Source organism: Mustelus asterias, chromosome 26 (genome assembly GCF_964213995.1).
Source record: "Mustelus asterias chromosome 26, sMusAst1.hap1.1, whole genome shotgun sequence".
Classification (NCBI taxonomy): domain Eukaryota; kingdom Metazoa; phylum Chordata; class Chondrichthyes; order Carcharhiniformes; family Triakidae; genus Mustelus; species Mustelus asterias.
Genome location: NC_135826.1, coordinates 35,693,225 through 35,719,685, shown reverse-complemented (window position 1 = coordinate 35,719,685; position 26,461 = coordinate 35,693,225). Strand labels below are relative to the sequence as shown.

The window sequence follows — 26,461 nt, the reverse complement described above, 5'->3', positions numbered from 1 at the left end:
GGCAGTGCCTACCAGTTCACCAATATCTGACAGCAACTGCTTCATTCAAAAGCTTTGAGTTCAGCAAAAGGTTCTCCAGAATTTGGCACACCTCTCCCTGTAGACTACTGGAACTTTAAAAAACCATGAAAAGCACTAATCACTGTAACAACCAAAAGGGAGGGGTAAAAAAGACAGTAAGAAGTCTCACAACACCAGGTTAAAGTCCAACAGTTTTATTTGGTAGCATGAGCTTTCCGGAGCGCTGCTCCTTCATCAGGTGAGTGCCAGGATTGGGATTTGAACCCATGACCCTAGAAAGGGACCAGAACTCATCAGGACTCCACAACGCAAACTGCTTAAATCTGGTGCCTCAGACCACACTCACCTGATGAAGGAACAGCGACCCGAAAGCTCGTGCTAGTTTAACCTGGTGTTGTGAGACTTCTTACTGATCCCACCCCAGTCCAACGCCGGCATCTCCACATAAAAAAAAACAAGCAGCAACTAATCTGTAAATAGTTGCTGATCCCTTTAAATAGTACAGGTTGAGGTTCCTTGCTGCTGATTAGTGTATGTTCAGTTGCACGAGGTTGAGAGAGAGTGTGAATTGGAGTATTGAGCTACATCATGATCTGCTTGCTCCAGAGAAAATCATAAAATCCCTACAGTGCAGAAGGAGGCCACTCGGCCCATCAAGTCTGCACTGACCACAATCCCACCCAGGGCCTATTCTCACAACTCATGCATCTATCCTGCTAATCCCCTGACACTAGGGTCAATTTAGCATGGCCAATCAACCTAACCCGTACATCTTTGTACTGTGGGAGGAAACCAGAGCACCCAGAGGAAACCCACGCAGACACAGGGAGAACATGCGGACACTGCACAGACAGTGACCTGAGGCCAGAATTGAACACAGGTCCCTGGCACTGTGAGGCAGCAGTGTTATCCACTGTGCCAGTATGCCACCCAAGATGCTCATGTAGATGTTTATTGAATGTGCACTAACGGTCCCATTAAAATGGCACCTTCAGTGCCACCTTAATTTTCCACACCCTCTCTCTCTTGAGCACATACCACATCTGCACAGAAAATTCTCCCTTCTGCATGAGACCTTTTGGGCCCCACCCACCATTGGAATCCTGCCCAAAGTCAATGAACTTCTGGCTTCCCCTCCTCTCCCGCAGTGGGTCCCACCAGGGCAGGACTTCATTAGGAAGTGCGTAGAAGACTGTGTGCCAAAGGAGCAAATCCATGTGTTCCCCAACCAGAAATCATGGATGAACAGGGATATCCACTGCTTGGTGAAGTCCAGGTCTGAGGCGTTCAAGTCAGGTGACCTTGACCTATACAAGAAAGTAAGAGTTTTAACAACACCAGGTTAAAGTCCAACAGGTTTATTTGGTAGCAAATAAACCTGTTGGACTTTTACCTGGTGTTGTTAAAACTCTTACTGTATTTACCCCAGTCCAACACCGGCATCTCCACATCATGACTATACAAGAAAGCCAGATACGATCTAAGGAGATCCATCAAAGATGCCAAAAGACAGTACCGGACCACCTAGAGTCCCAGGCTAGCCACACCAAACCCCGCCGACTATGGGAAGGTCTGCAAGACATAACAGGCTACAAGATGAAGGCATCCTGCGCACCCCTTCCTAATGAGCTAAATGCATTCTACGTCCAGTTTGAGCAAGAGGTCAGCGAGAGCACGCCCTCCACCCTGGAAGCCCTGGATGAACCTGTATCTGGGGTCACCATTACAGATGTCAGAGCAGCTTTTTCAAAGGTCAACCCACAGAACGCGACTGGCCCGGATGGGGTACCCGGACGTGCACTCAGATCCTGCACAGATCAGCTGGCGGAGGTATTCAGACATCAGAGGGACGTTTTTTACACAGAGGGTGGTGGGGGCCTGGAATGCGCTGCCAAGTAGGGTGGTGGAGGCAGGCACGCTGACATCATTTAAGACTTACCTGGATAGTCACATGAGCAGCCTGGGAATGGAGGGATACAAACGATTGGTCTAGTTGGACCAAGGAGCGGCACAGGCTTGGAGGGCCGAAGGGCCTGTTTCCTGTGCTGTACTGTTCTTTGTTCTTTGTTCTTTGTATTCACAGACATCTTCAACCTCTCTGTACAACAATCCGAGGTCCCTATCTGCTTCACAAAGATGACCATCATCCCGGTACCTAAGAAAAACTAAGCAGCGTGCCTTAATGACTATCGTCCGGTGGCTCTGAGATCCTTCATTATGAAGTGCTTCAAAAGGCTAGTCATGGCACGAATCAATTCCAGCCTCCCGGACTGCCTGGAACCACTATAGTTTGTCTACTGCCGCAACAGGTCCACAGCAGATACCATCTCCCTAGCTTTGCGCTCAACCCTGGAACACCTAGATAACAAGGACACCTATGTCAGACTCCTATCTATTGACTACAGCTCAGCCTTCAACATCATTATTCTGATGAAATGCATCTCAAACTCCATGGCCTGGGCCTCGGCACCTCCCTCTGCGACTGGATCCTGAACTTCCTAACTCACAGACCACAATCAGTAAGGATGGGCAACAACACCTCCTCCACGATCATCCTCCACACCAGTGCCCCACAAGGCTGTGTTCTCAGCCCCCTACTATACTCCTTACACACCTATGAGTGTGTGGCCAAATTCCCCTCCAACTCGATTTTCAAGTTTGCTGATGACACCACCGTAGTGAGTCGGATCTCAAACAATGACGAGACAGAGTACAGGAATGAGATAGAGAATCTGGTGAAACTGGTGCGGCAACAATAATCTCTCCCTCAATGTCAACAAAATGAAGGAGATTGTCATCGACTTCAGGAAGCGTAAAGGAGAACATGTCCCTGTCTACATCAACAAGACAAAGTGGAAAGGGTCGAGAGCTACAAGTTTTTAGGTGTCCAGATCACCAATAACCTGTCCTGGTCCCCCCATGCTGACACTATAGTTAAGAAAGCCCACCAATGCCTCTACTTTCTCAGAAGACTAAGGAAATTTGGCATGTCAGCTACAACTCTCACCAACTTTTACAGATGCACCATAGAAAGCATTCTTTCTGGTTGTATCACAGCTTGGTATGGCTCCTGCTCTGCCCAAGACCGCAAGAAGCTACAAAAGATCGTGAATGTAGCCCAATCCATCACGCAAACCAGCCTCCCATCCATTGACTCTGTCTGCACTTCCTGCTGCCTCGTCAAAGCAGCCAGCATAATTAAGGACCCCATGCACCCCGGCCATTCTCTCTTCCACCTTCTTGGGAAAAAGATACAGAAGTCTGAGGTCACGTATCAACTGACTCAACAGCAGCTTCTTCCCTGCTGCTGTCAGACTTTTGAATGGACTTACCTTGCATTAAGTTGATCTTTCTCTACACCCTAGCTATGACTGTGACACTACAATCTGCACTCTCTTGCTTCCTTCTCTATGAATGGTATGCTCTGGTCTGTATAGCGCGCAAGAAACAATACTTTTCACTGTATGCTAATACATGTGACAATAACAAATCAAATCAATCTTATCAAGAACTGGAAAATCCCAACCTCGAACATCTTACAACATCCTGTAAACTCGATCAAAATTCAAGCAGAGGGAAAGATTTGATCAGGTTGGCAACCTTACAGGCAATGTTCTTGCAGTAATTCAGCCAAACACCAGTTTCCTGTCACCAACATTTATTGTGCACTAAAGGAAAAGGCTGCCCCCGTGGCTGAGCCAGGTAATCTTCACCTCAGGACCTACAGCTCTAGTCCAGGTAAAGTTACAGGCTTAAGAACCCCCGCTGGCTGCTTCCTTTTGGGCGAGCCACTTCTCGCTCAATAAGGCAGCTCATGCTCCATCAGCCCACAGGTAGATCTATTGATGATCCCCCCATGGCCTTTGTGGTAATCAAAACAGTTCTGAATATCTTGCTTGTCAAGATGGTAGGTTATGTAGGAGCAAAACAGCACCGAGAACCATAGAATCCCTACAGTGCAGAAGGAGGCCATTCAGCCCATCAAGTCTGCAAAGAGTCTAGAACTCTCTGCCTGAAAGGATGGTGGAGGCAGAGACCCTCATAACGTTTAAAGAAGTATTTAGCTGTGTACTTGTGATGCCAAGGCATACAAGGCTGTAGTTAAGTGCTGCGAAATGGGATCAGAATAGTTAGATGGTTTGTCTTTGACCTGCACAGATACAATGGGCCAAAGGGCCTTTTTTGTGCTGTATACCTCCACGACTCTCCAAAAGAACATCTTACCCAGACCCACCCTGCCTGCCATTCCCGTAACTCCGCATATTTACCATGGCTAATCCTCCTAACCTATACATCTTTGGACAACAAGGAGCAATTTAGCAAGGCCGATCCACCTAACTTGCACATCTTTGGACTGTGAGGGGAAATCAGGGCATCCAGAGGAAATCCACACAGACATTGGGAGAAGGTGCAAACTCCACACAGACAGCCACCCAAGGCCGGAATCGAACCCAGGTCCCTGGTTGGTGTGAGGCAGCAGTGCCAACCACTGTGCCAAGGTGCCACCCTTACTCTACTCTTGGGGTTTACCATTATCAGCCTACAGAATTTGCAGCACTCCACCTTAATTATCATACATGAGAGATTTACTCAAAAGCTGAGCATCATGGACAAGCAACATCAATCACAACCATCTGCAAGGGATCCCCTAAACAGAGAGGAAATAAGTGGTGGAAACAATGTCCACTCATGGATGTTGTGTTTGGCACCATTGAGAATTTAGGCACGCAGTTATACAAGTCTTTTGCGGAAAGGATTTCTAGTATAAAGCACGCTGATGCTATAAACTCAATCGCATAGCCATAAACAACTTACTGTAATATAAAACTATACAGCTGTGCCATAAAAGTATGATCTTACAATTAAAACCGAGGAACTCAACAGCTGTGAAATAGAAATTTATAACCGATATGACAACAAATGAAAAATAGCTTTAAAAATGTGTGATTACATTTAAATATCTTTGCTTACATCCAGAATTCGAGAGCATAGGAAGGGTGATTGATCAGAAAATGCCATTCAACCCACTGAAATTCATCCTAATTCTCCAGTTACCTAATCTATCGGTGTTTGTACAACCCCAATGTTTTGCCTCCATTTAGCCTGATTTTGCCCATTAGATTATTCCAAGCATCTTTGAGAATGGATTGGAAATGGACGCAATTGGGCCAATGAATGGCAAGATGGAATTCAACACGGATAGGGTTAAAGGAATGATCAGTGGTATTGAGTGAGGTGTATGGGATAGAATCGGGAACAAGAGACCTAGAAAGAGACTTATGCTTGGATGTCTGGTAGTACTGGTCAAATCTGTAGGTGAGGATACATTTATTGAGTACCTGAAGATGTGTGGAGGACTGCTCATGCAAGGGAAAGAGACTTCAGTAAGCACTTGACAAACTGCGCCAACATCTGGCAAACAAGGATTCCCCTTTCTTTTGTCTCCCCCATCTCCCTGATTTCTTTCTTGCTGCATAGCAAATCAGGATGACACAAAACGCCTCGGTTGGACTGTATTGTGGGAGTCCCCCTGGATCTGTCAAGGCATCTGAATCTTTGCTTCACCATGTCTATGTAGTGCTTGATCACAACCTTCAGCTCTGTACAAGTGGAGCACAGATCTCAGACAATAAGACTGCAGAGGATATCCTTGGTCTCCAATGAGCCAACCTTTGGTTTCATCCACAGATAAAGAAGTGGGCAGAGTAGACTGGTGCAAAGTCAATGTGTCATGACTGCTATCAGGGTAACTAGTGGTCATGCACTTAATACACGGTGATAGACTGACACCCGTGTGTTGTATTACTGTGGCCATGGCTGGCTGTGCAATATATGTGCTATCCGACAGGAAGCAGAGAGTCGGAATAAATGGGTGTTTTTCTGGTTGGCAGATGGTAACTAGTGGCGTGCCGCAGGGATCGGTACTGGGCCTCAAATATTTACCATTTATATAGACGATCTGGAGGAGGGGACTGAGTGTAGGGTAACAAAGTTTGCAGACGACACAAAGATAAATGGAAAAGTGAATTGTGTGGAGGGCGTAGAAGGTCTGCAGAGAAATTTGGACAGGCTGAGTGAGTGGGCGAGGATCTGGCAGTTGGAGTATAACGTTGACAAATGAGAGGTTATTCACTTTGGAAGAAATAATAGCAAATTGGTTTATTATCTAAATGGAAAGAAATTACAACATGCTGCTGTGCAGAGGGACCTGGGGGTCCTTGTGCATGAGACGCAAAAACCCAGTCTGCAGGTGCAACAGGTGATCAAGAAGGCAAATGGGATGTTGGCCTATATCGCAAGGGGGATAGAATATAAAAGCAGAGATGTCTTGCTGCATCTGTACAGGGCATTGGTGAGGCCGCAGCTGGAATACTGTGTGCAGTATTGGTCCCCTTATTTGCGGAAGGATATATTGGCCTTGGAGGGAGTGCAGAGAAGGTTCACCAGGTTGATACCAGAGATGAGGGGTGTTGATAATGAGGAGAGACTGAGCAGATTGGGTTTGTATTCGTTGGAATTTAGAAGGCTGAGGGGGGATCTTATAGAGACCTATAAGATAATGAAGGGGCTGGATAGGGTAGAGATGGAGAGATTCTTTCCACTTAGAAAGGAAACTAGAACTAGAGGGCACAGCCTCAAAATAAAGGGGAGTCAGTTTAGGACAGAGTTGAGGAGGAACTTCTTCTCTCAGAGGGTGGTGAATCTCTGGAATTCTCTGCCCACTGAAGTGGTGGAGGCTACCTCGTTGAATATGTTTAAATCACGGATAGATAGATTCCTGATCGGTAAGGGAATTAGGGGTTATGGAGATCAGGCGGGTAGGTGGAACTGATCCACTTCAGATCAGCCATGATCTTATTGAATGGCGGGGCAGGCTCGAGGGGCTAGATGGCCTACTCCTGCTCCTATTTCTTATGTTCTTATGTTCTTATGTGGGTATCCTGCGATTTGAAAATAATTCCCACTGCTGTCTCATGTCAACAGGAAAAAGAGAGAAAGTTGCCTGCCTTGCCAATCAAGGCATCCTTCGTTATACCTCGGAGAACTGCAGTGTGGCTGTTTTGTACCTGTGGTAGACTGGAATGAACCTGAAATAAAAAGAAAATCATGGCTACAGAGACCTTTACAAGAGGAGGAATTCTACAGAAGTCTGGAAACACACATTGTAAACACAAATGCCAAATTCTACAGGCCTTACCACTCAAACACATTGCCCTGCAGTTTAGGATATCTTGCACTTGGAAACCACAATCTCAGTGGTTGCGTCAGGTTACATCAGTATGGGTTCACCTTGACACCATGGGACAGGAAAGTTCAAGTGCCACTTTTGGTGTATCTCTGGCGCCCACCAGCCCATGGCCCACCGGACACTCTATGTTCCTCTGGGGAGGCAGGCTGGGATGGCATGCCCCCGGCAAGGAAGCCAGCAAAGCCAAGAACTCTGGGATGCCAATATCAAGGGAAGAATCTCATTATTATTTCTTGAATTCAATTTCCCCGCCCAGACTCGGCCAGATTGCGAGGTTGCCGGGTGGCAAAATAAACAAAGGATGGTCCCCAGCAATGGGCAGGGGGCAGGCTGCAGATCAGAGTCTGGAGGATGGGGGGAAGGGGGTAAGGGTGGAGGGGTAGGGTGGGGGACAGGAGAACATCTGCAATCGGTGTTAGAGGCCTCACTCAACAAAATCGGAGACAGGAGGCTCCCTCAAAGGGCTGAGGTGAGGATTCTAGCTCCTTCTGGCCCATAAGGGGTACTATAAAATACACTTAACGCCCGGAGCTTGCAGCTCGATCCTACATCCATTTCGGCTGCCAGTCTTCCTGAGCATGAGGAAAACTTCATCATGACTTTTAAATTAAAATCAGGCTCCCAAATGCATTGTGGGAGCCTAATTTAACATGCTAATGAAGTGTGCCACCTTCCCATACTGGGACGCTTTCACACTTCAGGGTCATTGAATGCCCGTAGGGGTGTGTTTGTGTGTGTGTTTTACTTTCTATATATTTATGAAACACGTTCACAATATCTATTATAGGAGTGGTGTTAAAGCTTTGACAGAGAGTCATCTGAACTCGAAACATCAGCGTTTTTCTCGCCTTACAGATGCTGCCAGATCTGCTGAGATTTTCAACATTTTCCCTTTTGGTTTCAGATTCCAGTATCTGCAGTAATTTGCTTTTATCTTACCTCGATCTTCCTGCCTTGGTTCCACATTATTTTATATCTCTCCTATAGCAAAAATCTATCAGCTTCAGAATTAAGATGTTTGACTCAGCGAGCATCTACTGCTTGCTGTGGAAGGGAGTTCCATTCTCCCACCACCCCTGTGCATGAAGCAGCGTTTCCTCAACTCTCTCTTTACAGCCCAGCTTTGATTTTAAGTTCACGTAACTTGTCCGAGTCTCCCCACCGGATGATAAAATTTCTCCTTATCAATTCCTTGCACAATCCAAAAACTTAAATCAAACAACTCCTTAAAATTAGAGCATACAAATTATTTTTTGTGATCATTCCTCAATCTAACCCTTAGAGCGCTGGTAAAATTCTCATGAATCTGCACTACAATCCCATAAGGCCAATATATCCATTCCAATGTGCAGTGCCCAGAACTGCACTCATGACTCCAGATGTGGTCGAACCAGGGCTTTGTATATTTGTAGCAAACCTCCTCCCCTTTATATTTTAACCTTCTAGTTATAAAGGCTAACATCTCTTTAAAGCTTTTCATCATATTTTGTCCTTGACTACCACATTTTAGTGATCATGAACCCCAACTCTCTTTGGCTATCCAATTTTCCTTGATTTTACCATTTAAACAGTACTCAGATTTCCATTTTTGGTCTAAAAATGACTGGCCTCACACTTTCCTGCATTAAAATCAACTGTTACAGTTTTGACTGCTCATTTCATCCATCAGTTTAATTTTATAATGCTATCTCCACTAGATTACCAAAGTCACAGAGACATGGAGAAATAGTGGTGTGTTCATCATTGTATAGTCATAGAGATATACAGCACTGAAAAAGGCCCTTCGGCCCATCATGTTTGTGCCAGTCAAGATTCTCATCCCATTTTCCAGCACTTGGCCCATAGTTTTGTATGCCTTGACAGCGTAAGTGCACATCTGTTCTGGGGGTCTTTACCTCCACCACCCTTTCAGGCAGTGAATTCCAGACTCCCACCACCTTCTGGTTGAAAGGTTTTTCCTCACATTCCCTCTAAACCCCCTGCCCCTTATCATAAATCTATGCCACCTGACTTTCTTTTCACTTATATTGTTTATTAGTTGAGGATACGTTGGAGTTGCTGGAAGAAGGCTATTTGACTCGAGGGGCAGTTAGATGTGGGAGACTATGTGATGAAACATCCAGGAGTGTATCCAATGAGAGTTGGCAGCACTAATGGGGAAGGGTGGGGCAAGTGGAGCAAAAGATATTCTCGTTCCTCTTGTGACCAGAATTTCTTTACATGATGTAGAAATCCACAGGAAGTGTCGCCCTTCCCCACACACTCTAACGGTGGAAACATCCATTGTCTCGTTCCTGGCTGTCTCCTGGAATTTCAAGGCCTCTGCTTGAGGAAATGTGTTCAATGCTCTAATAATCCTCTGCCGGCAGAATTCTCCTAACATCTCTCCTCACTGTCAGTGAAGAGTTGACTTGGTGACCCCTGGTGACTTGCCTACCAAGCCAGAGGAAATCATCTTTCTCTATTCCAACTCTTCATCATGGTGATATCCTGTGGTAGTAAATCTCTTGGTCTGCCATTCCTATTCCTTAACTCTATCCATATGCATTCTGTTTTAACACAACCCTCTTTATGTTCCAGTGCTCTTAAAGGATCCTGCCATACTGCCCCCATTTCCCCTCTTCCCATAGCCAGGAATGTGAAACTCCTAGCATTGTTTAAATGTAATTCATGTGTTTTGTATAGTGCAGTTTCATATCTCTGCCCCACCAGCATTTCCCCTCCCTCACCCACAAGTTATTAACCCTCCTCATGCAATTTTGTTTTGAATATTTGTGTATTTACACGCGTACCACTGAACCCCAACAGAAATGGTTTGGGACAGTGTATATTATATTCCTTTTTCCTTATCCAGCAATGTTTTTCAAACATAAAATGTCACTGCTTTAATCTCTCACTCCTTGCCTTCCTCTTCTAGTAATATTTTCCGATCATTTAACTCATCCTCCATGGTCTTCAATTCTGGCTCACAGTGGCTGCTGTATGTACCATTCTTCAGAGGTACTGCAACACTTCATCAGACTGACTTCAACAGCACTCTTAAGCCCCATGACTTCTACTGTTGAGGACAGCAGCCTCACGGGAACACTAATCACCTCCAAGCCACGTGACATCCTGGCTCAGAGACAGATTGCAGTTCTCTTATCCCTGCTGTGTGAAAATTGGGGGAATCCAATCACCATGGCGGGATCATCAACAGCGCAAGAACTGTTGGACCCCAGACAAGGTCCACAAGTTAACTAGGAATGGACAAAATTGTGACCTTCCTGGAACAATCCACATTCCAAGGACAATATGTTACCAATCCTGATCCACATCTCGATAATTAAGCCTAAATATATCCCTGCTTATTGAAATCCACCCCCCAACCACTGCGCCCCCACCCCACCCCCCACCCCCACAACCACCCCAGCCCATTGCTTTATTGATGCATTTAAAATGATCAAGTAGATACAGAGAAATGATTTCCTCTGGTGGGGAAATCCAGAAGAAGGGGAGGGGAGCCCAGAGCCAAGCCATTCAGGAGTGAAATCAGGAAGGATTTTATTCACACAAAGGATAATATATACTGGGAGAAATGAAATCTCCAGCACCGAGATCAACAGACCATCACAGGCAAGGTTATCAATGGACAGGGATCAGATGTGGGGAAATGGAGTTCTGGTACACGTCAACCAGCGGCACGGTGGCACAGTGGTTAGCACTGCTGCTTCTCAGCACCAGGGACCCGGGTTCAATTCTTACTTAAGGTCACTGCCTGTGTGTAGTTTGCATGTTCTCCCTGTGTCTGCGTGGGTTTCCTCCGGGTGCTCCGGTTTCCTCCCACAGTCCAAAGATGTGCAGGTTAGGTTGATTGGCCATGCTAAATTGCCCCTAGTGTCAGGAGAATAACGGGGTAAATATGTGGGGTTGTGGGAATAGGGCCTGGGTGGGATTGTGGTCGATGCAGACTCGATGGGCTGATTGGCCTCCTTCTGCACTGCAGGATTCTATGATATGATTCTATGATAACCATGATCCAACTGAATGGGCGAATAGCCCCGAGGGGCCGAATGGTCCACTCTTATATTCTGATTAACATTTATCACAAGAACTTTGGTGCCATTTCAGTTCAGGTGAAGGCCAGCAATCAACCAGCAACAAAACATTTGCATTGACATGTCTCCTTTAACTCAATAAATGTATTTATTTATTTGTTAGTCACAAGTAAGGCTTACATTAACACTGCAATGAAGTTACTCTGAAAATCCCCGAGTCGCCACACTTTGGCACTTGTTCGGGTCAATGCACCAAATCAGCACGTCTTTCAGACTGTGGGAGGAAGCTGGAGCAGTCGAAGGAAACCCACGCGGACACGGGGAGAACGCGCAGACTCCACACAGACAGTGACCCAAGCCAGGAATTGAACTCGGGTCCCTGGCGCTGAGAGGCAGCAGTGCTAACCACTGTGCTACCGTGCCGCTCAAAACATCGCACTTCACAGGATCGTAATCAAACAAAATGTGACACCAAGTCAATTTTCGAGATATTGGTACAGCTGACCAAATGGTTTGTTCTCAGGAGCAACTTAAAGGAGGAGACAGAAATAAAGGAGAGGTCGAAGGAGGGAATTCAAGAGTGAAGGGTGCCGAGGGCTAAAAGCACAGACACCAATGGTGGAACGGATGGAAACTGAGCATTTGGTCTTCCGTTTCTCCAGACACTCTTCAATGTTCCAAGAACGCAAACCCGACAATCATCCATCAGCAGCCACATATTGACCCACTTCTCCTTCCCCTTAACCCGTTCAAGCATCACACAAAAAAACACTCTTGAAATTATTGGCCTAAAAGTCTTGTTTTTTTAAATCTAGTTCTTAACTCCTGAAAATCTCTCTGCAAGGTTTCACATGTGTTTCTACCCATTTCATTAGCATCATTTTTGATGGGATGTAATTTTGCTCTCCCTCCCCTTTAAGGACACGGTGCTCTTCACCCTATCACACGGGATTAGGGGTAATTTATTAGCTTGGATAGAGGATTGGCTAACCAACAAAAAGCAGGGATAAATGGGTCTTTTTCTGGTTGGCAAGATGTAACCAATGGGATGCCAAAAGATTCGGTCCTCGGGCCCCAACTATTTACAATCTATATTAATGACTTGGATACAGGAATAGTAGGTACCAAAGCCAAATTTGCAGATGACACTTAAATAGGTGGGATAGCAAGTTGCAATAATGAAATAAGAAATTTACAAATGGATATGTTTAGGTTAAGTGAATGAGGCAAAATTTGGCAGATGGAGTTTAATGTGGATAAGTGTTTGGTAGGAAAAATACAAAGGAAAATTATTCTCTAAATGAAGAGATACTTTGGAGTTCTTCAGTACAGAGGGATCTGAGTGTCCTTGTGCATGAATCACAGAAAACTATTGTGCAGGTGCAGCAGATAATAAAGAAGGCAAATGGAATCTTGGCATTTATTGCTAAAGGAATAGAGTATAAAAGTAGTGAAGTGTTTCTGCTACTGTACAAGGCACTTAAAATATTGTGCACAGTTTTGGTCCCCTTACTTGAGGAGGGATGTAGTTGCATTGGAGGCAGTTCAGAGAAGGTTCACTAGGTTGATTCCAGAGATGAGGGGTTCATCTTACGAAGAGAGATTAGGCAGTGTAGGCCTATACTCCCTGGAATTTAATAGAATGAGAGATCTAATTGAGGTGTACAAGATCAGGTGGATTTGCAAAGTAAACGTGGAGGGGATGTTTCCTCTTGTGGGACAATCTAGAACAAGAGGTCATAGTTTTAGGATAAGGGGTGGCAGATTTAAAACAGATGAGGAGAAATGACGTCTCTCAAAGGGTGGTGAGTCTGTGGAGTTCACTATCCCAGAGTGCGGTGGGATGCCAGGACTGTGAGTAAAGTTAAGGAGGAGATAGACAGATTTTTAGGCTATGGGTTTGAAGGGCTACGGTGAATGGGGTGAATGGGCAGGAGAGTTGAGATCAGCCATGATAGTGTCACACCGACTTCCTGCCCAGCACTGGACATAGTCTCCAGAACAGAAAATTCCACCCACTGTCTCAATTTAACCTCCTCAGTGCTTCCTTCAGGCCCCACAAGAAAGTCTTCAGCCCAAACTGCCACCCCATTCCTCATCGCAGTCATTAGCTGAGGTTTGCCTCCTCCACTGACGACTGAGACCCGAGAGTTAATGAAAACCAAAAAGTAACTACAACTTACCACTGGAATTCAGCAAGGGCTAAACTTTACTACTGGATTCACTCTGGAGCTGCCTGACTCACCACGCATTCAAGAAATATCTCACTCGGAATTACTCTTTATGTGTGATTTAAGATTCATTTGTTGCTACAAGCCCAGAGCCCTCGGCTCATTCACTCAGTCTGCTCCACAATCTCCAATTAACAGCTTAACTTATTTATCTCCACAAACCCAGCAACTGTTTTGCCACAGGTGCAGAAATGGAAACTTAGCAAAAATGTGCCTTTTCGCTGCTGAAAGCTTGCCAAGCAGATTAAGCTGATTGAGGAGAAGTATTGTGCTCACTGCTTGAAATGGCGGGCTGAATATATGTCCAGTAACGTCGACCCCCTCCCAGAACCGGCAAGGACAGATCACCCCCACTCCCCAGAACCAGCAGGGACAGACCACCACACACACCCCCAGAACCAGCAGGGACAGACCACCACACATCCCCCCAGAACCAGCAGGGACAGACCACCACAGCCCCCCCCCCCCCCAGAACCAGCAGGGACAGACCACCCCCACCCCCCAGAACCAGCAGGGACAGACCAACCACCACCCCCCAGAACCGGCAGGGACAGTCCACCTCCCCCCAGAACCAGCCAGGACAGACCACCCCCCAGAACCAGCAGGGACAGACCACCCCCGTCCCCGAACCAGCAGGGACAGACCACCTCCCAGAACCAGCAGAGACAGACCACACCCCCAGAATCAGCCGGGACAGACCCCCCCCCACCCCCCACCCCCCAGAACCAGCAGGGACAGACCACCGCCCCACCCCCCAGAAACCGGCAGGAACAAACCATCCCCTGCACCCCCCTGAACCAGCAGGGACAGACCACCCCCCACTCCCCCAGAACCAGCAGGGACAGATCACCCCCCCCATCCCCACCAGAACTAGCAGGGATAGCCCACCCCCACCCCACAGAACCAGCAGGGACAGACCACCCCCACCCCACAGAACCAGCAGGGACATACCACCTCCACCCCCCCAGAACCAGCAGGGACAGGCCCCACCTCAAACTGGTGGGGACAGATTCCCCACTCCCAGATCCAGCAGGGACAGACCACACCCCATCCCCAGAACTAGCAGGGACAGATCACCCCCCCCCCCCCCCCCCCCCGCCCGCCGTCGCCCAGAACCAGCAGGGACAGATCATCCCCCGTCACCCCCAGAACTGGTGGGGACAGAACCCCCTGTAGAATCTGCAGGGTCAGACCCCAGACCCCAGCCCCCAAACTGGAAGGGACAGACCCCTCCCCCAGAACCAGCCGGGGCAGACCACCCCCTCCCCTAAAACCAGCAGGGACAGACGACCAGCCCCTAGAACTGGTGGGGACAAACTGCCCCCAGAACAGGCAGGGACAGACTCTCACCAACGCCCCCTCCACTAACTGGCGGGGATAGACCACTCCCTCAGAACTGCTCCCTCGTCCCATCCTATCCCTCGCCTCCATTCCCCTTTACTGCTCCAGGTATGGTAAGTGTTGATGGAAAGGTCATTGTCATTATCATCTGAATTTAGCTGAACCACGTCAGCCTCGGGGATGTGGGAGGTCAGCCCGAGTCCAGCAGGCTTTCCAATGTGGTCAGCCTGCACACATGTCCCTTTCTACAAAGGAATCACTGCACACGGTCTGTAGACAGTGTATCATAGATCCAAAGATGTGCGGGTTATGCAAAATTGACCCTAGTATCAGGGGGATCAGCAGGGTAAATATGTGGGGTTATGGGGATAAGGCCTGGGTGGGATTGTGGCCGTTGCAGACTCGATGGGCCAAATGGCCTCCTTCTGCTCTGTAGAATTCTATGGATTCTATTTACACACACTCATGTACACACACATGCACACTCATACATAATCACACATACATGCTCACGAGTACACACATTTACGCATGCTCATCCGTATACACACACCATCACATGTACACACACACTTGTGTACACACACACTCATGCGAACTTACACACATTCTATGATTCTATGATCTGAAATAAGGGACAAGCACCAAGAGGCAGCAACTGTGCCAACCCAAGCTACCAACATCCATCTGCTACGTATTAAAGTCAATGAATGTGCTGCATTTGATTTGAGGATCGTAATATCTATTTACCGTTACATTGGAATGGCAGCACAGGAAAATGTTGCCAAACGATGGTGTAAGAATGGAAGAGCAGGAGCAAGAATGTGTAGGACAGCACGGTTTAGCCAGAGCGAATTGGCAGATACATTTGGGCCTTTAGGAAATTGTGTAATTGTTGAGTCCTTGCATCATAGCTCAAATTAATACCAGACTTTTGGAGTTGCCCGGGTTGCTGATATTATTCATTGACATTTTCACCCTCTTACTCAGAAGGACAAAGCAAGTGAGAGACCAATGCTGCACCCAACTGCCACAAATGAGGATACGTGACAGCTTCCAGGGAGGCAACATTGACCGGGAAGATCCTGTTTTGATGATTACATAATGTTTGTACCTCATTGTATTACTGTCTCAGTGTGAGGAGAGTACTGTCAGGCAGTATATCAGTCTGTATTACAGTTTCAGTGTGAGGAAAGTACTGAAAGGCAGTACTGGAGTCTATTAGGTTAGTATGAGGAGACTATTAACAGTATCAGACTATATTACTGTCTCAGTGCGAGGGGAGTACTGTCAGGCAGCATATCGGTCTGTATTACAGATTCAGTGTGAGGGCAGAACTGTCAGGCAGTATGTCAGACTGTGTTACAGTCTCAGTGTGAGGAGAGTGCTGTCAGGCTGTATATCAGATTGTATTACAGTTTCAGTGTGAAGAGAATATTGTCAGGCAGTATATCAGACTGTATTACGGTTTCAGTATGAGGAGAGTACTGTCAGGCAGTATATCAGATTGTATTACACTCTCAGTGTGAGGGGAATATTGTCAGGCAGTATATCGGGCTGTATTACAGTCTCAGTGTGAGGAAAGCACTGAAAGGCAGTACTGGAGTCTATTATGTTAGTATGAGGAGAGTATTGACAGTATCAGATGTATTACAGTGACAGTGTAAAGTGAGTATTGAGAGACAATTTGTATTGTATATGTTTATTTGCTTGCTTTTGCTCCATTCTCTCTGTTCCCAAGTCTATTCATAGCAAACCCAACCTTTGGGTATGAATAATTCAGGGCACATAAGAAGCTACATGCAATCCTCTGTATGTTCTGGCTGCTCCTCCTTGTACCAGTTAATACCAGCAATTAGTACCAGGGTGTGTCTTAACCAGCATTTATCCCTAACAAGCATCATCACGAACAGACTATCTGGTCATTTATCTCATTGCTGTTTATGGGATCTTGTGGTGCACAAATTGTCTGCCGCATTTCTCAATATTACATCAGCGACTATTCTGCATCTATCGACCTATTATATATTAAGCTGATCTTGCTCTACACCCTATCTGTGACTGCAACACTACATTTCGCATCCTTTCCTTTCCTTCAACCCTATACACTATTTGAAAGGAAGCTTTGGCTGTAGAGTGCGCAAGAAACAATACTTTTCACTTCATACAAATACATTTATACAGGCCTCACAGCGCTAGGGACCCGGGTTCAATGCCCAGCTTGGGTCACTGTCTGTGTGGAGTGTGCATGTTCTCCCCATGTCTGCGTGGGTTTCCTCTGGGCGCTCCGGTTTCCTCCCACAGTCCAAAGATGTGCGGGTTAGGTGGATTGGCCATGTTAAATTGCCCCTTAAGCGTCAGGCAGACTAGCAGGGTAAATACATGGGGTTACAGGAATAGGACCTGGGTGGGATTGTGGTCAGTGCAGACTTGATGGGCCGAACGGCCTCCTTCTGCACTGTAGCGATTCTATGATTCTATGTGACAATGATAAATCAAATCTAAAAAGGTGTGTGTTGCACTTTGCGATGGCCCGATGTCATATTGCTGCAAGTTCTTTCTGAATGTTTGCCCTTTAGCTAAAACGTTGAGTATAAACACATGGTTGGAAATGGAATATATCAGGGAGCACCTGGAACAGGTTGCAAACAAGAGACCGGCATTCAAATAGCCAGAGGAAGAGGAAATATAAACAGAAAAGACACTGTAAATATTCAGCATGGATGGAGAGAATAAAACAGGTCGTTGGCCTGAAACATTAATTCAGTTTCTGTCTCCGCAGATGCTGCCTGACCAGCTGAACATTTCCACCAGTTTCTATTTCCATTTCACATTCCCAGCATTTTGCTTTTGTATCGAAGCCAAGGGAAACTGTCGCTTTTGAGGACTCATCTGTGAGTAACGCTGGGACTCCCAAATACCTTTGTACTGATGAAGCGCAGAGACCTTAAAAAACCCATTACTCACTGCCTAAAATCCCTTCCTGGCATCATTTAGTACCTCGACTCTCCGTGGCAGCAACCCTGGGCATTTTACCCTTCACTCAACCTCGTGGACTCATAGAATTCACAGACCTTGACTCACTCCTGCCTGTGTCTCACTTTACATTCCAGCACTGCCATGTTTAATTCCTTCAAGCTGTGGCACAGAAGAGCCGCAGATTAAATAGTTTTGTCTGTGAGCATTAACTCGTTACTCCAATGGCTTCCAAATGGATTCTTGGATTTTCACCAAATATGATAAGTGGCTTCTGCTGATCAGGCAGGCACCAGTTTATAATATCTCCAGGTGCAGAGCAGCCCGTGTGGAGAATGTAAATGTTTATTCCGAATGTAGGTAACACTTCATTTCAGCTAACTGTTTCACAAGGCTGCACCACTCCATGTATAAACTGCCCTTAATCAGCAGGTAACCACATTGTGTTACACAAGTTGTACATTTTACATGAAAACTATTAGTTCATTAATGAAACCAGCACACCACGTCTGGTACCATATATAAAATAAATCACGGCGGAACTTTTGCGGAAAGTATTGCAGGTTATGAAACTTCATAAAAAGTGTGGTAATTGAATCCAGCTCAGAGTTCAGTGAATATCTGACCACCTTCTCTTAAATTCCACACAGTTTATGGGCTTAATGGGACTTTTACGTTTTTTGGCAAGGGTGACGGAGGTAGAATGGAGAATGACTGGTCTGCACATTCCCACCCCACCTACGCCAACCACCCCCCCACCCCCCCCCCCCCCCCTTCCCCGTCCCCCTCCCCACCATCCCATCTGGACGAATCAAGCATTCGAAGGTCCACTTAGTAGCTATCGGTGGGAAGGTGGTCCATTAACAATGTGGACAGGCGGCTTTGTGCCGAATCGGGAGTCTAGGCCGGGAAGTCATCAGGCAGAGGGGTTATGCCATAAACATGGAAGACGGGTATGGTTACACATTCATAGAATCCTACAGCGCAGAAGGAGGCCATTTGGCCCATCGAGTCTGCACTGACCACCATCCCACCCAGCCCCTATCCGCATAACCCCATCTATTTATCCTAGCTAGTCCTCCTGACACTAAGGGGCATGGTCAATCAACTAACCCACACATCTTTGGACTGTGGGCGGAAACCGGAGCACCTGGAGGAAGCCCAGGCAGACACGGGGAGAATGTGCAGACTCTGCACAGTGACCCAAGCCGAGAATCGAACCTGGGTCCCTGGCGCTGTGAGGCAGCAGTGCCACCATGCCGCCCTTTGAAAGACCCACTTCTCTCTTAATCATTCTTTATTTCTCATGACAGGCTCCAAAAACGGTTTATTCTTTTGAAAAGAATATCCAGACGCCACCACCTTCATCCACACAATTTGCTGCTACATACATCCATGGTCCCCGTAATAGGACTTTCCATCCTTCTTTGTGCCGACTCCACATAGCTTCCATAAAGAACACCCAAAACCTTATTCCCATCCAACGCCTGAAAGATGCAGCAAGCAACAAAACATTGCATTCATTCTGGCTCTTCTCCAAGTTGAGTTGCTTGCTTTTTTCTCGTTTTACTTTTTTATTCCATTCTTAAAGTTACAAAGCCATTGCGCAGTGTGGATCGGATAATCCTGAACCCATCTCCTTGCTTGCTCCAAAAACCAAATTCGATTTGAATCCAATTCATGGTCACCACAGGAGAGACAAATAAGATCCAAGCTGACAAGATAAGGCATTGCACCCCAGCTTGGGCTTAATCCGCTGCTGGACATTAGCCAAAACATTCAAAATGGCAGGTGGGTGCGCTCGGCTTCCATAATACCTGAGACTGGGATAATGATATGATATTGCCATCATCACGCCATATGTAAATTCGTCAGGGGGACGGAGGGTCCAGCCTGTTCAATTTGCAGCTGTAAGTTCCAGCCCCATGACCGGTTAATGGAAGCGTGATGGATGTTGACCAAGGGGCGGCATCGTGGCACAGTGGTTAACACTGCTGTCTCACACGCCAAAGACCCAGGTTCGATTCCTGGCTTGGGTCACTGTCTGCATGGAGTCTGCACATTCTCCCTGTGTCTGTGTGGGTTTCCTCCGGGTGCTCCAGTTTCTTCCCACAGTCCGAAAGACGTGCAGGTTAGTTGCATTGGCCATGCTAAATTCTCCCTCAGTGTACCCGAACAGGCGCCGGAGTGTGGCGACTAGGGGATTCTCACAGTAACTTCATTGCAGTGTTAATGCAAGCCTACTTGTGACACTAATAAATCCATTTTAAACTTTAAACACACCCTCCACCACCTCCCAACCACGTCAGGAACATAATTTGAATGCATTAGCATCTAATTATCAGGCTTCCATGCCTGAATGATTCCCCCCCATTAGAAAATCCATTCACGTTGGCGACAGTGCAGAATAGCATGAAACCAGACTGACCTTCCAGACCGCCCAGGGAAGCTCAGGTGACTGCAGCGCTTGGGGGCGGGGAGTGAATCCTGCCCAGCACTACCCAGGGGGCAGTGCCTGAGCAGCACCGAGGGCAGCTTCAGGGGGCAGTCCTGGGATTTGGGGGGGGGGGGGTTCCAGGTGAACTTTGCGCTGGGGCAGCCTTCAAATATTCCGATCTCTGTGGAACTAAGTTGCTGTCGTGGCAGGTGAATCAGAGGCCACTCCGCCACTGTTACATTGTGGGACCTGCCTCTTTAAGTATTTTTACTCTAAGGATTGGATTACTTGGTGGAGGAAGCCGCGGGTTGCTGTCGATGACATCAATACCACTTTTCCAGCCCAACGTCAACCTTGGCCAGTTTCCAGGAAAATTCTGCCCGAGTGTATAAAGTGTTCACTGGCTGGCTATCCGAGTTCCAACACCCTTGACCAAGTGCTTTGTGCAATAAATGGATTAAAAGCTCTAAGCGAGGCTGAGATTGGCAATAAACAGATTAGAGGATAAAGAAAACAAAGTAAAACAGGAATACATGATAAGATAATTTGGCCTCTCAAGCCAGTTTCTGCTACACATTGTGCATAACCTGCCCTAATGTTGTGAAACTCAATTCAAAGCACCCAGAAGGAACAAAAGGAAAGTATGCAAGTGCTGGAAATTGCTCACTGTATTTGCCAACCAAGAGTAATTAAATGAACTAATCCAATCTTTCAACATCCCTATTTAAGAAGATGGCTCATCTGAGTATTTCCATCATTAAGTAGCTTAAATAAATATGTTATCACTCGTGTTAAAGTTGCAGCAATAGGTTTCATCCATGCTAAGCACTCTCACGTTCCATTCATGATTTGGTCATTGGCAGTTTGTTGGTGCCTTTATGGCTTCATCCCAAATATGGAGATTTTTGCATCTCTTTCAAAAGTTAATTAAAATTAAATTGATTTAAACTACTCCAATTATGTACGCGTTAATGAGATGGAAAACGATTCTCAATTTTCATATTGCGCAGGATTTGTTAATGCTGCTCTCATCTTGGCGCTCCCGTATTGGCACAGTGGTTAGCACTGCTGCCCCAGAACCAAAACGATTCCCGGCTTGAATTGCTATCTGTGCATAGTCTGCACATTTTCCCCGTGTCTGCGTGGGTTTCCTCCAGATGCTCCGGTTTCTTCCCACAGTCCGAAAGGCGTGCTGGTTGGGTACATTGGCCATGCTAAATTCTCACTCCGTGCACTCAAACAGGCATTGGAGTGTGGCAACTAGGGGATTTTCACAGTAACTTCATTGCGGTGTGAATGTAAACCTCCTTGTGACGTAATAAATAAACTTTAAATTTTATTAAATAATCATTAGACACTTTCTTTTCCCAAATATGCACATATTTGAAGCAGCTCTCATCACTTCAATTTCAATTAACTTTTTATAAAGAGCTGCAGATACCTCTAAAATATGGGATGAAACTATAAAAGCACTGTTAAACACCAATGACCAAATCATGAGTGGAACATGATAGTTAATAGCATGGATGACACCCATTGGTGCTACTTCAACACGTTATGTATTTAAGGTGATAACGTATTTAAGCCACTTAATTATGGAAATACTCAGATGATTCATCTTCTGAACACAATGCACTCAAGTAGCGATGCTGAAAGATTGGATTAGTTCATTTAATTACTTAGTTTTCAATTATAGTTAGCAATTTCCAAATCAATATTAGTTATTTCTCAACACATCTTTGACGGTATCTTCATGAGTTGATTACTTTCAAGTGACCATGACTAAACAGGTGAAGAATTTTTCTAAAAAGCAGTTAGCTCTAGACCGGAAGGTAGGAAGAAGATACAAACTCAATTAGGCCATTCAGCCCCTTAAACTTATTGAATTACATCACGATTGATCTGCTTTTTAATTCCAGCTGCCTTCCTTGGTCTGGAACCAGTAACATCCTCGCATAACAATGTCACCCTCCATTTTGAAAATGTCAACTGATGGAGACTGAGCTTTTTAAAGGAGAGTGTTCTGGATTCCCACTGCCCTTCGTTTGAGGGACTGTTTCCTGACATTACCCTCAACAGTCTAGCTCTAATTTTAAGCATGTGCCACCTTGTTCCGACTCACCCGGCAGTAGATTAAACTATGATTAAATTAAAACTGAGATGAGGAGGAACTACTTCTTTCAGAGGATGGTGAATTTGTGAAACTCGCTGCCTCATAGCGCGGTGGAGTCTGAATCATTGAATGGTTTCAAGAAGGGGATAGATATATTTTTAATAGCAAAAGGGATAAGGCGATATGGGGAACAGGTGGGGAGATGGATTTTAGATCAGGGAGAGATCAGCCATGATCTGATTGAATGACGGAGCAGGCTCGAAGGGCTAAATTTGCTTACCTCTACTCCTAATTCCTATGTTTCTAAGTATTCCTGAAGTTTCCAATATGACTTTGTGCCACGCTCCAGCCATTAGTCAGCCAACACATCCATCCTTGTAACATACTGCCTTCCTACGCCAATTGGGAAACAAAAAACCCAATTGGATGATGCTTGACTGTCATCCAAACAGCCTTTTCCCATGTTCAATACATTTATTGAAGATGTATTGAATAATCATCTTATGAATGGTAAGGAGAAGTGTTCAATGAAAATTACAAAAACATTTATTAATATCTGGATGATTTTTCTCCAGGGTTGGACACAGCAGTGTGCTGGAGTTAATCCTCAATTCTTGGAGAGTCCAGGCCCATCCTGAAGGGTTAGCAACCCTATCTATCAGGCAAATTAGTTTCTCCCTGTCTACCCTATCGATTCCTTTAATTACCTTGAACACTTCAATCAGTTCACCCCTTATCGCTTCTCGGCCTTTTGGCTAAGATCAAGTGTAGTATGGACTGGATGCTGCACTTGGTTGAGGTCATTGGGTTGCATTGAAGCTTCATATGTTTCATATGAAGCAATTTTTAAAAGCTGCATCCCGGCCTTTTGGCTAAGATGCAAATGAGCTCAAGTCTTGGAGGAGGTGTTGCTTTGCTCCTCCAATCAACTTGGCTCATGTAGATCAGGCCCAGGACAGGGTGATTTGGTCGCTCGCCCTGTCTTGTCAGCCTGGATCTGAAATGTCTCAACTTGTTGAGACTCTGAATTGGATTTGATTTGATTGAATTGGAAAAGTATTTTAAAAAAATCAGTTCACCCCTTAACGCTTCTCGGCCTTTTGGCTAAGATCAAGTGTATGGTCGGCACCCCATTGTCGGCCGCACTTGTTCGAGGTCATTGGGTTACGCTGAAGCTTCATATGTTTCATATGAAGCAATTTTTAAAAGCGGCATCTCGGCCTTTTGGCTAAGATGCAAATGAGCTCAAGTCTTGGAGGAGGAACCTCCCCCTTCTCCAATCAGCTTGGCTCATGTAGATCAGGCCCAGGACAGGGTGGTTTGGTCGCTCGCCCTGTCTTGTCAGCCTGGATCTGAAATGTCTCAACTTGTTGAGACTCTGAATTGGATTTGATTTGATTGAATTGGAAAAGTATTTTAAAAAATCAGTTCACCCCTTAACCTTATACACTCACATCTGAGTCTTGTTACCCGCCTATTGGCATAACAAAGCGTGCATGCGGAGGACTGCTAAAGGCCTGTTACTAGCCAATCAAAAACACCCATGCAAAATTGGGCAGGACATGTTAAACAAACAAAAGGTGTTGGGAAGGGGACAATTCACAATCACACTGAGCTCGTTTTTGGAAGGAAGGACAGAATTTCTCTGCAACTCCAACGGAAGCAAATAGCACAGCAAAGTTCTCAACTCTTCACATTGCCAAATTCATGCCGACAACACAAGTTCAAGATAATGTTACAAATCAATTTTAAACAGACACTGTGCTCTTATTCATTCCATACAACTTTGTATCAGTTACATTATTCCAGGATGGCCCTTTGGTGCCACGCTTGCCTCTAAATCAGAAGGTAAACTTTAAAGCCCATTTTAGGATTAGAGCATGTAATTCAAGTTGACACTCCGTTTAGGACGGAGGGAGTCATTTGGAGAAGATTTAAATGCAAGGCTCGATCTGTCTGCTGTTGTTACAAATGCCCTGAGACTATTTAAAATAAGCTCATTTCCTGCCCAAAAATGACCACAAACTATTCTACTGGTGAATCACCAAGATGCTATTGGTGGGTTTGATGTACAAAATAGTTGCTGCACAAATTCAAATTAAGTAATTTCATATAAAATGCTTTAATAATGCTTTGGGCTGGCACGGTGGCACAGCGGTTAACACTGCTGCCTCACAGCCCAGGTGCTCCACTTTCCTCCCGCAGTCCAAAAATGTGCTGGTTTAGATGCACTGGCCATGTTAAATTCCTCCTCAATGCAACTGGTCGGTGCAACATCGAGGACCGAAGGGCCTATACTGTGCTGTAATGTTCTATGTTCTATGGACAGGTGCCAGACTGTGGCGACTAGGGGATTTTCACAATAACTTCATTGCAGTGTTAATGTAAACCTACTTGTGATACTAATAAATAAACTTAAAACTGCTGCCTCACAGCGCCAGGGACCCAGGTTCGATTCTGACCTTGGGTGACTGCGTGGAGTTAGTACGTTCTCCCCGTCTCTGTGTGGGTTTCCTCCGGGTGCTCCGGTTTCCCCCCACAGTCCAAAGATGTGCGGGTTAGGTGGATTGGCCATGCTAAATTGCCCCTTAGTGTCAGGGGGATTAGCAGGGTGAATGTGTGGGGTTATGGGGATAGAGCTTGGGTGGGATTATTTTTGGTGCAGTCTCGATGGGTCGAATGGCCTCCTTCTGCATTGTAGGGATTCTATGGTGCCTTCATAGAAACCCTACAGTGCAGAAAGAGGCCATTTGGCCCATCGAGTTTGCACCGACCACAATCCCACCCAGGCCCTATCCCCATATCCCCACATATTTACCCGCTAATCCCTCTAACTTCCGCATCCCGGGACACTAAGGGGCAATTTAGCATGGCCAATTAGCCTAACCCGCACATCTTTGAACTGTGGGAGGAAACCGGAGCACCAGGAGGAAACCCACGTAGGCACAGGAAGAATGTGCAAACTCCACACAGACAGTGACCCAAGCCGGGAATCGAACCCAGGTCCCTGGAGCTGTGAAGCAGCAGTGCTAACCACTGTGCTACCGTGCCTTCTATGATTCTTCCATGAATATGTTTCAGAGAGGCATATAGGTGATCTATAAATTCATTTTTACTTTATCCTCTCTGCTCTGACATATGTTCCATTCAATCAGAACCCACTCTGCGCTGTAAGGTTGAAGAATTGATTCAGAAGAACGTAACAAATTTCTTTCACATTGAACAGACAGACATTATTATACCAAAGACATCCCCCACATTCCTCTCTCCTTAAAGGTCGCACTTTCCACTGCATTATAGTTTTACAAAAGCAAATACATGAATAAAGGACAGAGCAAAATCGGTGTGCCAAGACTGGACTTTACTGCTCGCGTGAGAAAACATCTTTACAAAAATTAGCCTTAAACCACAAGTTGCTCGTGAAGGACGGTTATAGCTAAGCATGAGAAACTCTAGCTGAGTTAGAGTGAGTTACTATTTCCCAGTAGGCCTATGATTTGTCATATGAAGAAAGTATCTGGTTACAATTACAAAAAATACGCTGAAATAAATCATTAAAACAAATATCATTTTTGAATAACATATTTAAGGGCAATCTTGATTGGTCGATGAGGGAGAAAGGAACAGAAGAATATATCAATAGATTGAGATTAAGTGAGGCTGAAAGAATCTTTCTGAGGGCCATGAACCTGTTGTGCTCAAAGAGCTGTTTCTATGCTGTAAATATTAAGTAATACTATTAAACTTTATAGTTTTTTTCCCCACTACAGAATGTGGTATTGTACATTACAATCCATCGATTACATTCAGCCTTTTAAGTGGTTCAAATTTCAAATATTTAATTAGAATATTAACATCTGCAATGTTTAACCACTGCTGACGTTCAATACAGAATCCACTGTCCCAGTAAAGGAATGTGCAGTTGAATATAATTGCAGAAGTCATAGCTTCTGTGTCCCTCAGGAAGGGTCCACTTAGACTTGCAGTGTACAGTAACCCAAAAGAGTTGTACTGATGATGATGAGAGATTGCTCTCTCTTTCTCTGCAGATACCAT

General features: G+C 45.7%; 1 protein-coding gene and 1 pseudogene across 3 annotated transcripts in view; one reads left to right on the top strand and one right to left on the bottom strand.

Annotated features, from left to right (window-relative positions):
* LOC144479563 (neurturin-like) overlaps positions 1-26,461 on the bottom strand; it is a 128,349-nt gene that overhangs the window by 69,907 nt on the left and 31,981 nt on the right. The window lies entirely within an intron of this gene.
* On the top strand, positions 23,141-23,343 carry LOC144479795 (U2 spliceosomal RNA; annotated as a pseudogene).